Source organism: Mytilus edulis, chromosome 1, assembly GCF_963676685.1.
Source record: "Mytilus edulis chromosome 1, xbMytEdul2.2, whole genome shotgun sequence".
In the NCBI taxonomy this organism is placed as follows: domain Eukaryota; kingdom Metazoa; phylum Mollusca; class Bivalvia; order Mytilida; family Mytilidae; genus Mytilus; species Mytilus edulis.
This window is the reverse complement of record NC_092344.1, coordinates 24,976,660-24,992,452: the sequence shown is the minus strand read 5'-3', so window position 1 is coordinate 24,992,452 and position 15,793 is coordinate 24,976,660. Positions and strand designations below refer to the sequence as shown.

Below are 15,793 nucleotides of genomic sequence, written 5' to 3'. Positions count from 1 at the left end.
TAACCTCGAAAGCAGATATACACGTTCGCATGCGTTTACGACCAATTGTTTGAAATATGAAGTTTCCATTGTTATGTTTATTGAAAGCATCTTTTTTTTTATAAACGTGCTTATTTATTTCGGTGTATACCTTGTTACTAGTTTCGACTGTTTAAGCTCTCCTTGAAAAGGAAAACAAAACATAACTTTATTAGCACTTGCTTTTGGATAAGACTGTTTTACGAGCCCTTTTTTTCAGCAAAGGTAGACGACATTCAATCGTGCCGTTATGTTAGGAAGAATAAATCTACAATTGATAATCTTGATTTCGATGTTTTGCTTTTTCTGACAGTCATTCGAATATACCTGTTTAAAAACTCGCCAAACGTTTTGCTTCTGATGTTGTGAGATTATTCCACAAGTTTGAAAATTCTCCTGAATCTAATAATAAAAAGAGTCAATATTGAACATTAATGAAGTAAATTAGTAATGAACAATTGATATATCAAATTTGTTAAAGTTCATCTAGATTTGTTTACAAAAAATAGTCAGCAACCTCGAATGCAGATATATGTGTTCGAATGCGTTTACGACTTCTTGTATGAACAATCAAATCATAATTGTTATGTTCATTGAAATCATCTTTTTATAAAAGTCCTTATCTAGTGTTTGGCAAACCTTATTACTAGTTTCGACTTATTAAAGACTCTCCTTGCAAAAGATAAACGTCATTTTATTAGCATATGCTATAAGATAAGATTATTTTACGTGCCTACTTTTTAAGTATTTTTTTTAGCTAAAGTAAAGCACATGCTATAGTGCCGTTATATTACGTAGAATATATGTTCCGTTGATTCTTATTCATATTTCGCCTTTAGGTCTCAAGAAATGAATTAGATTAACTTCTCTATGAGGCGTAATGTAATATCTATGTTTAAGGATGTACACCTCTGAGGAGCCAACAATTTCTGGAATTAAACATTTTTTTCTAAACCTGCTTTTTGAGTTGATAAGACTGTGATAAAATCATTGGTGAAGAAAAAATCATATCGGGGTGCACTTCTTTTTCTGATACAGCCCTTTGAAAATGCCCAGTTGTGATGATTTTCCCATTTTTTTATCGATTATTACCTATTTTTGGGCTATATTTAGTGGACCAATCTGACTAAATTGTACTTAATAAAACTATAGGTAGGTGTACCATGGTCAATTTTACATTTTTGTTATTTTCTTAGTTTTATGAACAAAAAGCATATCATATCAACTTTTTTGTTATAAATGATTGAAAAAAATACGTATTTAAGAAATTTGAACAGACCAAAATGACATAGGATGAACATGATTCTTGTAAATTCATTTTTTTTTATCCCTCACCCATTTTCTCAAAATATTGGCTAAAAACATTTGTAAATATACAGACTTGATTTGTCGTAAAATTTGAAAACTGGATTACTCAAAAACCATTCATTGTAAATCTACAATTTTTTGACAGCGTTATGTTTAATTATAATCTTTTTAAAATTCATTGATATTTTACATTTGTATCACATATTTTGGAAATAATTCAAGAACGAGATTTCAACGAGACTGAACGAGACTGAAGAGTCAGAAGAATACATCCTTAAACAAACAAACAAACCATAACCACCAGAACAGAGATGGTCGGTGACCTTGACCATAGTATATACGCACTTGTTCTAAACAGTGAACACAACACTTTACTTAAGGTATCCGACCCATAATAAAGATTTACGGAAAATTTTCCGGAGTTTACCGAGGTGTCAATTTTTTCAACACCTCGGTATTTTCCGCCTAGTAAGCGAAAGTATAGTTATTATTTTTAAAATGATGATTAAAATATCAGAAAGGCTTAATTGCAGTATATTTTCATGAACTATAGAGTAAACGCTCATTTTTTCGAAAAATTGTCCAATTTTGACAATCCGGAAACAGAAGTTATGGTAAACAAATATGGACGACTCGGTCGGCGGCCAAGACAGACGAAGGCGTTTTACCAAAAAAAGCACGCCGATTTAAGTCTCTTCGTCTTATCGTGATGCAGAAATAATGTGTGCAGTTTGGATGCAACTGGTTGTCAAATATGTTGTACCGGCATAGGAAGATAGAAGGAATGTAAACACATCACGAACTTGTCCTTTTCATCTGGCGATCTGCTCTGGGAGACGATTTGAATGGATCGTTCATTTTTATGTTTTAAAGTCCTGTATTCGTATGTTAAGTGTATATCTAGATGGAATTGAACCGACTTCCTTATGGTTCCGATTATATGGAGAACCTAGTAAACCAAAGGCCAAGCTGATGCCAAGCTTCAGTGTAAAACGTTGAGCAGGTGCCAGGTAATTTGCATTTACAAATCCAAACATTTTAAAACTTGAGTTGGACAACATTGTCATGTTAATTATGCCCCACTACACCAGCTTGTCTGGCAAAACAGCCGTTAGATGTCATAGTAATTTAAACTAGATACATGTATGAAAAAAATGATTAATTAAAAAATAATCCAGGTCTGTCAGTTTATATGTTTGTAATAATTTAGGAACAAACTACCAAGTCAAGGCAAAAACAAATACAAATATATTGATAACAATTGCAAGAAAGCATTAAACAGAAGTGCAGTAGAACTAAATAGGAAAACATGCATGCTATCAGACAATTGAGGGATTCAAGCCAAGGCTACCCTTCAACATGTTCAAAAGTTGAATTGCCATGGTACACATACAATGTACATGTATGATCATCATGTAGCATGAACCATCAATGGCTGTTAAACTTGTCACATTGACACAGACACTGCCACAACACTAATTAATTGATACATGTATATACTAGCATGACTATATATAGTAATATATATTTGATAATATCCATCTAAAAATCATCTGATAATTTGATCAGTATTTGATGAAAAAGTCAAATGCTCATGTACATGATGTAGCATACAAAGAAACATAAATAAAGAGCAAACAAACAATTGACCGTTCATACATGCATGACATGTATATATATCTGGGAGTTTTTTCTGTTTAATTTCTATGAATGTAAGAAGAAGTTGATAGTTTTTATGTACAAAACAATGAACGTGTACTTCCCATTTTAATCTGATACCCATACTATAATTAATTTTTTTTTATACAATAACTAGTCGAAAAATTTAAATACAGACAAATATTCAACGACTGAGCGAATAAGACACAAGTTCACCAAGGTGCATTGTCCCTGAGTAAATTTTCAGCGTTGTAAGGTCACAAGTTGTAAAGCTTTTCAATATTTAAATTCTTTGATTATTTATTCTTTTTATTACATCTGATCATGTACATGTACATTGGCAAATAGCATTCTTACAACACATATTATTCTATTATAAAATGTATGTGTTTTTTAATATATGTCCAGTTTCCACTTTATTATATTTGGTAAGAAAATTTGTATTATAAACTAACAAACATCATTTGTACATACATACATGTACACATGATGTACATGTACATTGTACTGCTACATATATATACATTCCTTATCTATGTGCTATCAAAATAAAGAACATTTTTGTAACAGAAATTTATATTTCATTTTTTAGAGAAACCATCCTTGTTAAAGATGTGACATTAATCCCTCCAAACCTACAAAACACAATTGATAAGGTAAGTTGCAGATTATCTGAGATATTTTTGATTATCATCCCAAGAAATGTAGCATACATGTATTACTCTTCTTTCATTTATATGATAATGAAGATACATGTATCTTGTAATTTGTACAGTTGTATATGTATTTCTGCCATCTGTCACTGTTAATTTAAATGTACATTAGGGGTCAGTAAATAATCAAAACATGATACATGTATAAAGACTAATGGTGTGTATTTTCATTAAATAATACACAGTTTTTTTTTGTGTTCAGATTGATAGCAATTTTGTTGTCAATTGTTGTAGTGTCATTAATGAATGAATGAAATAAATGGTTGTACCTAAAAGTATTTGAAACATGTCTGAACTTAACTTATATATAGATACAATTTACATTGTATTATAACCAATTTTTATTTACATTTGTATATCTATATGTACATGTACATGATCAATGTATCAATGATGACAAGGAACTTTTTATTTAAATTTCAGAGATGCTAATTAACCTTGTAAATGACTGTGGAGAACTTATGCTACATTTACCTAATACACAGACAAACACAGATGGACATACATGTAGGTAATAAATAGAGCAGTTTTCTAAGATACATGTTCATGTTTATTGTTATATCATGTATATTATGCCTTGTCTTAAAAAAATATAGATATGAAACATGAACACATATGTACATGTTCCATGTTTACATGTATTAGAGAGTTATCTAACCTGTTTAAAAGCTGATAACTACTTAGTATTATCACAATTTTAGTCTATTTGTTTCTCTATTTGTCCATGATTTATCTTATATTGGATAGAGTTTGAAAATTAAATCTATAAAGTTGGATAAAATATTCATAATGCTTGCATTGGTACAAAGCCATTTTGAAAATAAGAAGATGTGGTATGACTGCCAATATGAAAACTCTCCCCGATACATGTACTTCACATGACATATAAAGGAACCACTTTAAGTCACCATACAACCTTACACAATAAGACAAACCCATACTACATAATCAGCTATAAATTTAAACAATTCAAAGGAGAAGACTAAATACAACTACTGAATTACTGGTTCCTGACTTGGGACAGGCACATACAGAATGTGGCAGGGATAAACTTGATTGAACTTTATTAAAAAAATACCCATTATCAAAATAAAAATGCCTATTACTAAGTGAACTCAGATTACTCTGCTGTTTACATATTTGTTAAACTATAATTTGCTTCTTGTAGAAATAAGCCTGTGAGATCAAGATGCAGATATATCCACCAGATACCAAATGCCACACCAAAGCAGACATTTTCAAATGTTGAGAGACCTATGAATACATCTACATCCTTCTTCAGACTTTGAAACAACTGATTGAGTATGTTAGCTAACATTTAATCAATTATGTTTGAACAGTGCTACACAACAGCCTGGTGGATTTTGCTTTTTCCACCGGCCCACTCCAACTTTAATCTCTTTTTTGTTAAAATATTGATATCTAATGCTTATCTGCTTTTTTCCAATTGATTGTACTTGCAAGTCTTTTGATTAAACAAAAACAATTGCATGCCCACTCCCACTGTGGACGGCAACGCAAAATCCACCTGAGTTGTAGTGTTAATTTGAAAGTCAATGACTTCTATTAAAAAAAAGAAAAAAGAAATCTAGAACTTTACATCTTTTTTGTTAATGCCCCTATTTATATACAAAAGAAGATGTCATATGATTGCCAAAGATACAACTCTCCACAAGAAACCAAGTGACACAGAAATTAACAGCTACATGGCTACAGGTCATTGTAAGGCCTTCAACAATGAGCAAAGCCCATACCGCATATTCAGCTATAAAAGGCACTGAAATGACAAATGAAATATTATGCATGGTGGGGGTGAAATAAAAAGTGTCTTCTGACCCCTGATCCCCCTACATTTATTTCTGGAACATCCCTTAGTGTTGCAAAACATAAACACATTTGGTAGTCAGATTGCTTTCAACCATATACTATAGTGATAGTTTTCTTCTTCAGAATGCTAAATTTAAAAGTTTTAATTAATTTGTGATGAATTTTCTTTTTTACTTCCAGTTAGGCAAGATGTTATCTCTCATATCAAAGAGATGGGATATGAAACTGGCAGCCAGTATTGATATAATGTGGTACTAAAAGCTCCAATAGGGGCTGAAGACATAACAGGAATTGTGTGGGATTTGACCAACCTTAGACTAAAGAGAAAAGTTGTTGCTGCATTACAGATATTTTGAACTCAGCAATTTTTATTAATGTATTTAATGTTAATTCTCTCTCTTATGAATAATATGATATATATACTTGCAATCAGCATGAATTGAAAGTTCCTCATGTCTGTAAAACTGTTTTCCCTTGACATTGACCACATTTCATGGATCGGTGAAAAAAGTTATGTACCCATGGTCAAGTCCATGTATCAGATTCAAAAACCAATAGGTCTGCTTAATTTGGTATACTGTATGATTGACCCTGATCTCATTGTCATGCTTTATTGATCAATGTTAATATTCAAAAGATTTAATATTGATTGTACATTGTATATATAGATATGATAATATTTATTTGTATCCTTTGAACCATCATGACCATGTTATATGTTCATGATAATGTACAAATAAATATTGAAATGTGATAGAGTTTATTAATATCATCGAAAGAGATTATTTCTATTATTTATTATGTGCATGAAGTAGAATGAACACTTTCTGAAATATTTCATGGGAGATAATTAACCTAACTGAGTTCAATGTTGAACAGGAATGATGGGGTATTGTTTAATGAGCTCTAGTTAATGCTGGTGTGAAATATAAAAAAAAATGAATCCTCAGTCTGAGCCCTAATGCTTTCATGAGATGTCTGGTGTTGCACATTGGACAAAATCGAAAACATGTAGCAAAACCATAAATATTGTCCAACATGTTTAACCCCACCACATTATGTATGTATGTGTTGTCCCAAGTCAGGAGCCTGTTATTCAGTGGTTGTGGTTTGTTCGTGTGTAAAATATTTTGTTTTTGGATCATTTTTTTTTTAAATAAGGCCGTGTGTTTTCTCGTTTGAATTGTTTTACATTGCCATTTTGGACCTTTTAAAGCTGACTATGCGGTATAGGCTTTGCTCATTGTTGAAAGCCGTAGTTACCTATAACTTAATTTCTGTGTCATTTTGGTCTCTTGTAGAAAGTTTTCACATTGGCAATCATACAACATCTTCTTTTTATTATATACTTTTGAAATATGAGCAAAAAGGAGAGAATTTTCATAGTTCAGGTCCTAATATAATGAAAGATTATAGTACATAAAGGTAAGTTTACTATAGAAAATTGAGCAAAAAAGGAGGTCATTGTATAATTTTAGCTCCTAAAATTACTTCACCTTTTGACCTGTTGACCCCTAAAGGTTGAAACCAAACCAAGATCTTTTGAATATCATCAAATGGTCTGTATTTACAAAGGTTGTGAAGATTATGGGACCAATAGGTAGATACACTTTTGAAAATTTAGCAAAAAAGGAGATTTTTGTTGATTTTAGCTCCAAAAATGACCTTGACCTTTGACCTTTTGAACTTTACATGTCATAAATATCATAGTTTATTCTTATTATAAGATTATATGAAGTAAGGTTAGTTTTGCTAAAGATTTACATAAATTATACCAAAAAACATCAGAACAGGGATACCAATTCTCCATTTACGAACTGTGACCTTGACATTCTAAATCAAAATTTCTTGAAATTGGTACGGTAAAAGTTTCTAAAAATTTTTTTTAGGATGGAACAATATGTAAAGTTAATTTAAATGTCATTTTTTAATGCTCTGCTAAAATATTCACTTTTGAACTAGTGAAGATATAAAATTGACAAATTTTAGACTTTTCTCCTTTTTCTATTACACTACTGGACAAAAAACAACTGTCCATACCAGTAACAGTCATTGTACGACTATTTTAGTCTGTGGAAGACTGAAGAAGACTGTCAAATCAACCTTATTTCGTTGTTACAGTTAAATTATGTCTGTCCCAACACTTTTATGGGTTGTGAAAAACATTAAATGCTATCAACAGTAATATTAGGACTGTTGCAGTGGTTTACGGCGTTGTCACAGCCAAATACTATTTATAACAGTCTTTCTAAAAGTTGTGGCAGTTGTATTATGTTTGTCCCAACCTTTTTATAGTTGGGACAGTTGAAATCTGTTTGTGTCAACTTTTCAGACGTTTAAGCAGTCAAAACATGTTTTTAGAATTGTAACAGTCGTAAAATGTTTGTTAAAACTTTTTAAAGGTTGTTACAGTCATTAAATGTTCATTACAACTTTTAAAAGGTTGCCACAGTCGTAAAATGTTTAAAACAAACATTTCATGGGTTGTTACAGTCGGTAAATATGTAATACAAATATTTTAGTGTGACGGTTGCGAATGTTAAAACAATATGTGTACACGTCTAAGGTGCACCTTCTCAAAGTTTGATACAGGATAAATGGATAAATGTATTTTATTTAAGGTTTATGTACCCTTCTGTAGCCATTTTTGTACGAATTTTTCAAACCTCAATTGCATCAAAACTACAGATATAATGAATAATAGAGATAGGCCATTTAGTACATATTCCAAGGGGAAACCTGATGCAAAGCATTATTTTTTACTGTTTCATTGCATTTGATAGAAAAAGAGGACTTTGTGGCAAATAAATCAAGATTTTTATAGAAAATCCACAGCCTTTAATACAGAGATTTTTGTTATAAAATTTGAAACATAAATTACTCGCTTGATTTTCTATGATGTGCTAGTGTTTATTTTTTACAAAAAGTTCTTAGCAACCTGTAAATTCCAAAACACCTTGTGCTGAGTCACTAAAGTCGAGCGCACCCTAAAAGGTGTACTTGATTTTGGTCATATTTATATTTGTTTTAACAAATAACTACATTTATAAACTTGTTTTAAGGAAATCAATGCTAGCACTGCATGCAACAATCCTATATCTATCAGTCATCAAATTGCCAAATATGAGAGTACAAGGATAAAGGCTGTGGATTTTCTTTAAAAATCTTGATTTATTTGTCACAAAGTCCTCTTTTTCTATTAAATGCAATGCAACAGTAAAAAATAATGCTTTGCCTCAAGTTTCCCCTTGGAATATGAACAAAATGGCCTATCTCTATTATTCATTATATCTGTAGTTTTGATACAATTGAAGTTTGAAAAGTTCGTACAAAAATGGCTACAGAAGGGTACATAAACCTTAAGTGTCACGTATTGGTGATACAGTTGTGAAATTACCCATAATTTATATGATCCCTCATCTTATGTTATTGTTGGTTTTTTTTTTTTTTTTTTTTGCGATCGTTCTATGTCTTTTGTCGTATTCCGTTTATGGCATTATAATTATGTCTGTTCATTTGTGGCGGACTTGTGCGTTTGACGGTTTATCTTTATTTTTTATTCAGTCTATTCAAGAGTCTTTTATAACTTGTTTTATACCAAAAGCCTTCGTTTAAAAATAGAATTAAAATATTATTGCAGAAGATTGATTTAATTGTCTTAATTTCAAATTGCTACGTCGGGGTACCTGAAGTAGTTTTAAAAGAATATGACTAAGTTACATATATCATACAGAATAATAAAGCTTATTAATTTTAATTGCTATCCATAAGGGACATTTCCCGACGATAATAAATCAAATCTGTCAAGTGTAATTAAAAACGGAAATCATATTCTTCACCCGTAAACGATTTGACGTTATTGTACCCTTGTCGGCAGAAATGGCCGGTCTGCAAACTTTACAAAAAATCGTAGACATGCCATGGTAGATATTTAGAAGGGAAACTACATACAATATAACGGATGACCTGGAAATTTCAATCGGTTAGTAGAAATGAACAATATTTTAAAGCATGTCTATCAGAATAATCATGGATCCACGATTTTGAAGCAAAAATGTGCACATTTCGTGCCTACCCTCATGCTTCAGGTATGAATCGACGTTCTTCGTCGGTTTCTCTATATCACCTCACTTGTGCATATTACACATCTTTCTATATATATATATATATATATATATATATATATATATATATATATAGTAGCATGTTCAAAGGCAAAGTAAGAATTTGGGCTTGTAAAAATTGTTCCCGGGATTGTAACCCCCATTTTTTTGGAAGATCAATAGTCCAAATAATTATGACGTCTTGAAAGGCTATTATAATATTTTTTCTTTGACGCCTTACTTCGACACAAGACGTCATAATTACTTGGACTAGAAAACCAATTGCATTTGAAAGGGTACATTTAGTTTGACCCCCCCCCCCTTATCCTGGATTGGGACCCCCTTTTTTTAAATGGCTGGATCCACCCGTGTTCATCGTCTTACTGTGTTAAACCCTACATGATGATGAGGGGCATTCACAGTGGTTTTAATTTTGCCGGATGTCCTTATACTACAAAACCTATATTATATTGTATATAAAAAAGAAGATGTGGCATAATTGCCAATGAGACAACTGTCCACAAGAGACCAAAATGACACAGCCATTAACAACTATAGGTCACCATATGGCAATCAACAATGAGCAAAGTCCATACCGCATAGTCAGCTATAAAAGGCCCCGATAAGACAATGAAAAACAATTCAAACGAGAAAACTAACAGCCTTATTTATATAAAAAAATGAAGGAAAAACAAATATGTAACACATTAACGAACGACAACCACTGAATTACAGGCTCCTGTCCTGACTTGTATGTTAATGTATTGAAAACTGCATGACTCATCCTAAATTTGCTTGAAATATTTCTAACTTGATTTTTTTTAAATTGAGAAAATTCAAGTTGAATATTATGACAAAGTAAATATTTATGTGTTAAATGTGAAACTAGCATGTTTCAGATATTTTTAAAATACATTCTGAGTCATGATTAACAAAACATGGATATATTTTATAATTCTAAAGTATTTCTTATATTATCAATCAAAAGAACTATTAATCAAATCAGTGTGGCCTTAACTTTTTATTTTCATGTGAACTCTGTCAGTTTAACTTTTTATATAACATTTGCCCGGTTAGCATGGTTAGTCAAAATTCAATTATGCCTTTTAACTTGTTTTGGTCTTGGGGCTGCTGTCTCTTTTGCATATATATATATATATATATATATATCAATCATCTCCTTTTAAACATATTTCAAGTGTCTTTTAATTTATTCCACTGTTAAAGGACTTTCCATTCAACAGTCATATTTTTCTACATGTGTTATATTGTGCTTTGACTACTTCATTGTTTAGTTGCTGTATCCTTTCATCATGTATAATCACATTTGATTTCAGATACATGTATTTTGCCTTTTCCAAATTACTAAAATATTTTATTTATATTTAATTTCATATGTTGAAACATTCAGTACGTCATGTATGTGGGAGGATACAAAAATTCTATCTGTAAGCATATTATGTTATGTAAACATGGCCTAAACTTAAGCATTTTATGAATTTTATAGATATTGAATTACAAAAATTAACTTAATTAACTACATGGTATGTCTCACATGGAAGTAATATTTAAATATTACTTCCATGCTCAGATCAATTTGGTTTAAAACATACTAAACATGTTTTACATGTTTAATTTAACTTCAAAATAAATAATTTTAAAAATATATTTACTGAGCCTAAATTCATGACCATGTAAATGTGACATTAGAAAAGGTAATAATCAGGATGTTAACACTGAAAAGTTAATTATCAGGACTTCTTATATACATGTTATATGTAATAAACAGATTAAGACACAACAGTTTCATGAGTTTATTGCCTTGAGGGATGAAAATTAAAATGTCATAGGTATTGAAGATGATTTTTATATAATGATATTATTAAATTTTAAATGTCCTTTTCAACATGTTCAAATTGTGGATAAATTTATAATTGAAAGTAATTTAAAATTATGAAAAATATGAAACAACATGATATAATCTTTTATTTCGGATATTATATTAAAAGTTTTAAAAGTTTATCTAACATGTCTAAGTCATGCATTGATTTATCAACATAAAAATGGGTAAATAACTAATATAAAATAAAGAAAATATGTTGTCTGGTTAAATAAACTACAAAGCATTATTTAATACAAGCTGTAATTAGTAAAAAGTATTCTGGGTAACATTTAAGATGTCAAATTAAACTCAAAGTTTACTGCTAATCATAAGAAGGAAATACTAGCTTTTGTAGGTTGCTAAAAATGTTTAAATTAAAGAAAGGGTTAACCTTTGAACAAAGATTCTACATTTCATGATTTACATTAAAAAAAAGGTTTATTCATTCATGACACAAAATGACAGTAAACAGTGCATTTTTTTTTTTTGGTCTTCTTTGTAGTATTTATTTCCTATTAAAATGATCCAAAGAAATTACCTGTTATGTTTTACAGTGAAATAACTTTGTCTGGCTTTAAATAATTGATTAAAACAATCTTGTATAGTGCTAGCCCCAATTAGACAGTAACCCTTCAATGAAGTGACACACTTAAGAAAACATTAATGTAGAAAGAGAGAACATATTTTTTTGAAATAGAACTCCAAAAAAGGGTTTTATTCTTCTTCTCATACAGGACATATAAATTCAATTGTATAAGTCTCATAAATTCATTTGTGTACATCATAGAACTTTGTTGTCAAGAAAATTATGATCTCTAGTATTTATACATGAGTATATCTTCTATATAAATTTAAAGAATTATTAAGTAATTATAATCATGATAATTATACAATATTAGATGAGTTTCAATACTTTATTCTTAATTTATGTTTTTTCGTTTGTAGAATTCACATTGGTTTGAGCATGATTCCCAGCCAGATTATGAAGCTGGCAAAAAAAGGAAATACATATAGCATGTATAGGTGACATTAAGTATCTCGCATACCTGTAGCTGTAAATTGTGAAACAGTGGACTAATGGACTTATTGTTGTTGGAAATAACAAATAGGGCTTACAGCAATATGCCATGATGTTGTTGGGATTTCATATCAAATCGGACAAGAAGAAAATTGTGCATTGTACAAATAGCAAACTTACAATTTGAAAGAAAGACTACATTATTTGATGACAGTGAATACCTTCGATAATTAATTTATTTGAAATTGAAATAATAATTTAGAATTAAGAGAATTCAAAGTTTTATGGGAATATTAATATTATAGTGCATCATATTTGAATTATATGAAATACTTTGGATAGTTATTCAAAAATAGCAAATTGGATTAATAAAAAAATCAGTTTCAGTGAATATCAATAGTGCATCATATCTGAATTCATGAATACCTTGGATAATAAATTTATATGAATTTGGATATTGAGAATATCTGGTTTGTGTGAAATTTATAGAAGTTAATGCTTGCATGGACGTTGGTTGATGTCAAATGACTGCTTGCTGTACTTATATAAGAGTCGTGATCTGAATGTACATACAGTATATAAATATAATCTATCATCTAAATTAATGTTCATTCTGAAACTGGCATTTTATACTAGTCAAAAATATTAAACAATACATGTACTTCAAAGTATCATTTTATTGTCTTGCCTTCCACAAAAGTCATTTAAAGTTGATTGTATGCAGGACATAGGTATTACAATCTTGGGCTTATGACGTAAACTTTTTTATAAAGCTTTACATTTTAAAAGCTAAAAGAGCTGGATGCTTCTTATCTTGTCGGTATTCAGATAGCTAATATGTTATGAAGTTTCAGCCTGTCATTATATGTCCATTGCACCTGACCTCATTTCATTGTTTAGTGACTACTTGTAAAACAATACTGTTTTTATAACAGTGAGATGCTCTCTTATACAAGTACATGTACATTTTGTAATTGGATAAATTTTTTGTATATACATGTATGATATAAAAAAAGAAGATGTGGTTACACTGGTATGATTGACAATAAGCATGATGAGACGACTCTCCACAAGAGACCAAAATGACACACAAATTAACAACTATACATGTAGGTCACTGTATTGTGTACAGCCTTCAACAATGAACAAAGCCCATACTGCATAGTCGGTTATAAAAGGCCCCGAAATGACAATGTAAAACAATTCATACAAGAAATATGAGTATCTTGCAAGGTCTACTGGTCTATCAGGTTGAGCTGACCTGACCCTGACATTTCATGGATAAGTGATTAAGGATAATTTCAGGTTAGGCCAAAATAAATAATTGTGTGTCTCCTATTTCACTCTCCAAAAAATTAAGAACATTTTATTCTATTAAAAAATTTTGTTTTTAAAGTTCTAAACTTTTTTCTGTTAATGTACATGTGTACTGTGATAACATTTCCCATATTTGACAGATAATACACTGTGCAGTCTTAGTCGTTTCAAAGTTTGGTTTCTGATATGTTTTACTGATGAGTATTATTTGTTATTATCATTCACACAAGTTATCTGATTTGGAAAGACATCAAATGATGAATATGACTACATTGTTTCGGGTATTGGCTAGAAACGGAGGTACATTTGTACATGTATCATTGTATGGTCGAGAAACCAGAAACATGCAATAAATTTATTTTGGCCTTAATATTATACAGTACTCCAGTAGATCAACTTCACGTATATTTAATGTACATGTATAGACAGAATGGAACAATTGAGTCTATGTCATGTATGTCTGACTGGCAGGGTTCATCAGACACTGAGCTAAATGTCATGGGTTCATTGGTCAATGTTGAATTTTTGTGGTTTTGTCTATTTTTCAATGTTTCTCAGATGTGATATAAAAAAGAAGATGTGGTATGATTGTCAATGAGACAACTATCCACAAAAGACCAAAATGACACAGACATTAACAACTATAGGTCACCGTACGGCCGTCAACAATGAGCAAAGCCCATAACGCATAGTCAGCTATAAAAGCATGAAAAGGCCCCGATAAGACAATGTAAAACAATTCAAACGAGAAAACTAACGGCCTTATTTATGGGGAAAAAATGAACGAAAAACAAATATGTAACACATAAACAAACGACAACCACTGAATATACAGGTTCCTGACTTAGGACAGGCACATACATAAATAATGTGGCGGGGTTAAACATGTTAGCGGGATCCCAACCCTTCCCCCAACCTGGGACAGTGGTATAACAGTACAACATAAGGACGAACTATAAAAAAGTGATAAGCTACATCATGTACATTGTACATGTATAGGATCACTATTTTTTTTGGCATATGACATGAATGTTAGGTGTACATGTTTGATTGGCCGGCTTTATCTAACAATGAGCACATTTTCATGGTTTTCATTAATTTTCATAAGGAGATGTGGTATGAATTTTGATGAGACAACCATCAACCATAGACCATGTAGACCAAGTGATGTGCTTGTTAGCTATATAACTGGTTACTCCACACCCTTCAACAATGATAAAAACTAATACTTCATAATGAGCACCCTATATAAAGGGTTCTGCCTTGCACGCAACACCGTCAATGTAAAAAAAACCAGACGAGAAGCCCTACAGTGATGATAGTTTGATTTATATACAAAAGCTACATACAAACAAATATGATAAACAGCAAGCAACAAAACACACTACATACATTGAAAAATAAACCTGTGTCAGGGTGGTGCAACTTGCATGTACAATTCTAGCATAAAAGAAAAATATTAAAAAAAAACTGATATACACAGGATACAGTGTATCACATGGAACCAAAATACCATAGATGTATATATGACTACCAACATAATGATCAATATTTAATAGATCAGTGTTAAAATATGTGAACACATGCAGAATAATATCTCAAGCATGTTTTGAAGGACTTTACGAATGCCTACTCGAATCCAATCTATTAAAAAAAATCAGTTATTACAGAAGAGTGTCTACCATGCACTTGCACTGCACTTTATACTAGAATTTCTTTTGACAACCCTGCATACATCCTTATCCATTTAAGGATTATCTACCTTCACGAAACTTTAGAGGCGTTGGTCCAGCAGTCCTTCATTTATATTAGAATAGTATGATAGCAGAATAAATTGACATGAACATATCATATGTATATGTATCATGTATATAGAATGATATATTCAAATGGATGAAAATCATATACATTTAGCATGCATGTAATTGTATAAACAAATATACAAATA

The 15,793-nt window shown here is 30.8% G+C and overlaps 1 long non-coding RNA gene across 1 annotated transcript; it reads left to right on the top strand.

The window, feature by feature from the left end:
- The first annotated feature begins 3,097 nt into the window (after nucleotides 1-3,097).
- Nucleotides 3,098-6,277, top strand: LOC139519287 (uncharacterized). The gene is made up of 4 exons (XR_011663560.1): nucleotides 3,098-3,641; nucleotides 4,122-4,205; nucleotides 4,867-5,000; nucleotides 5,706-6,277. It is a non-coding gene; the product is annotated as an uncharacterized lncRNA (long non-coding RNA).
- Nucleotides 6,278-15,793: the final 9,516 nt, after the last annotated feature.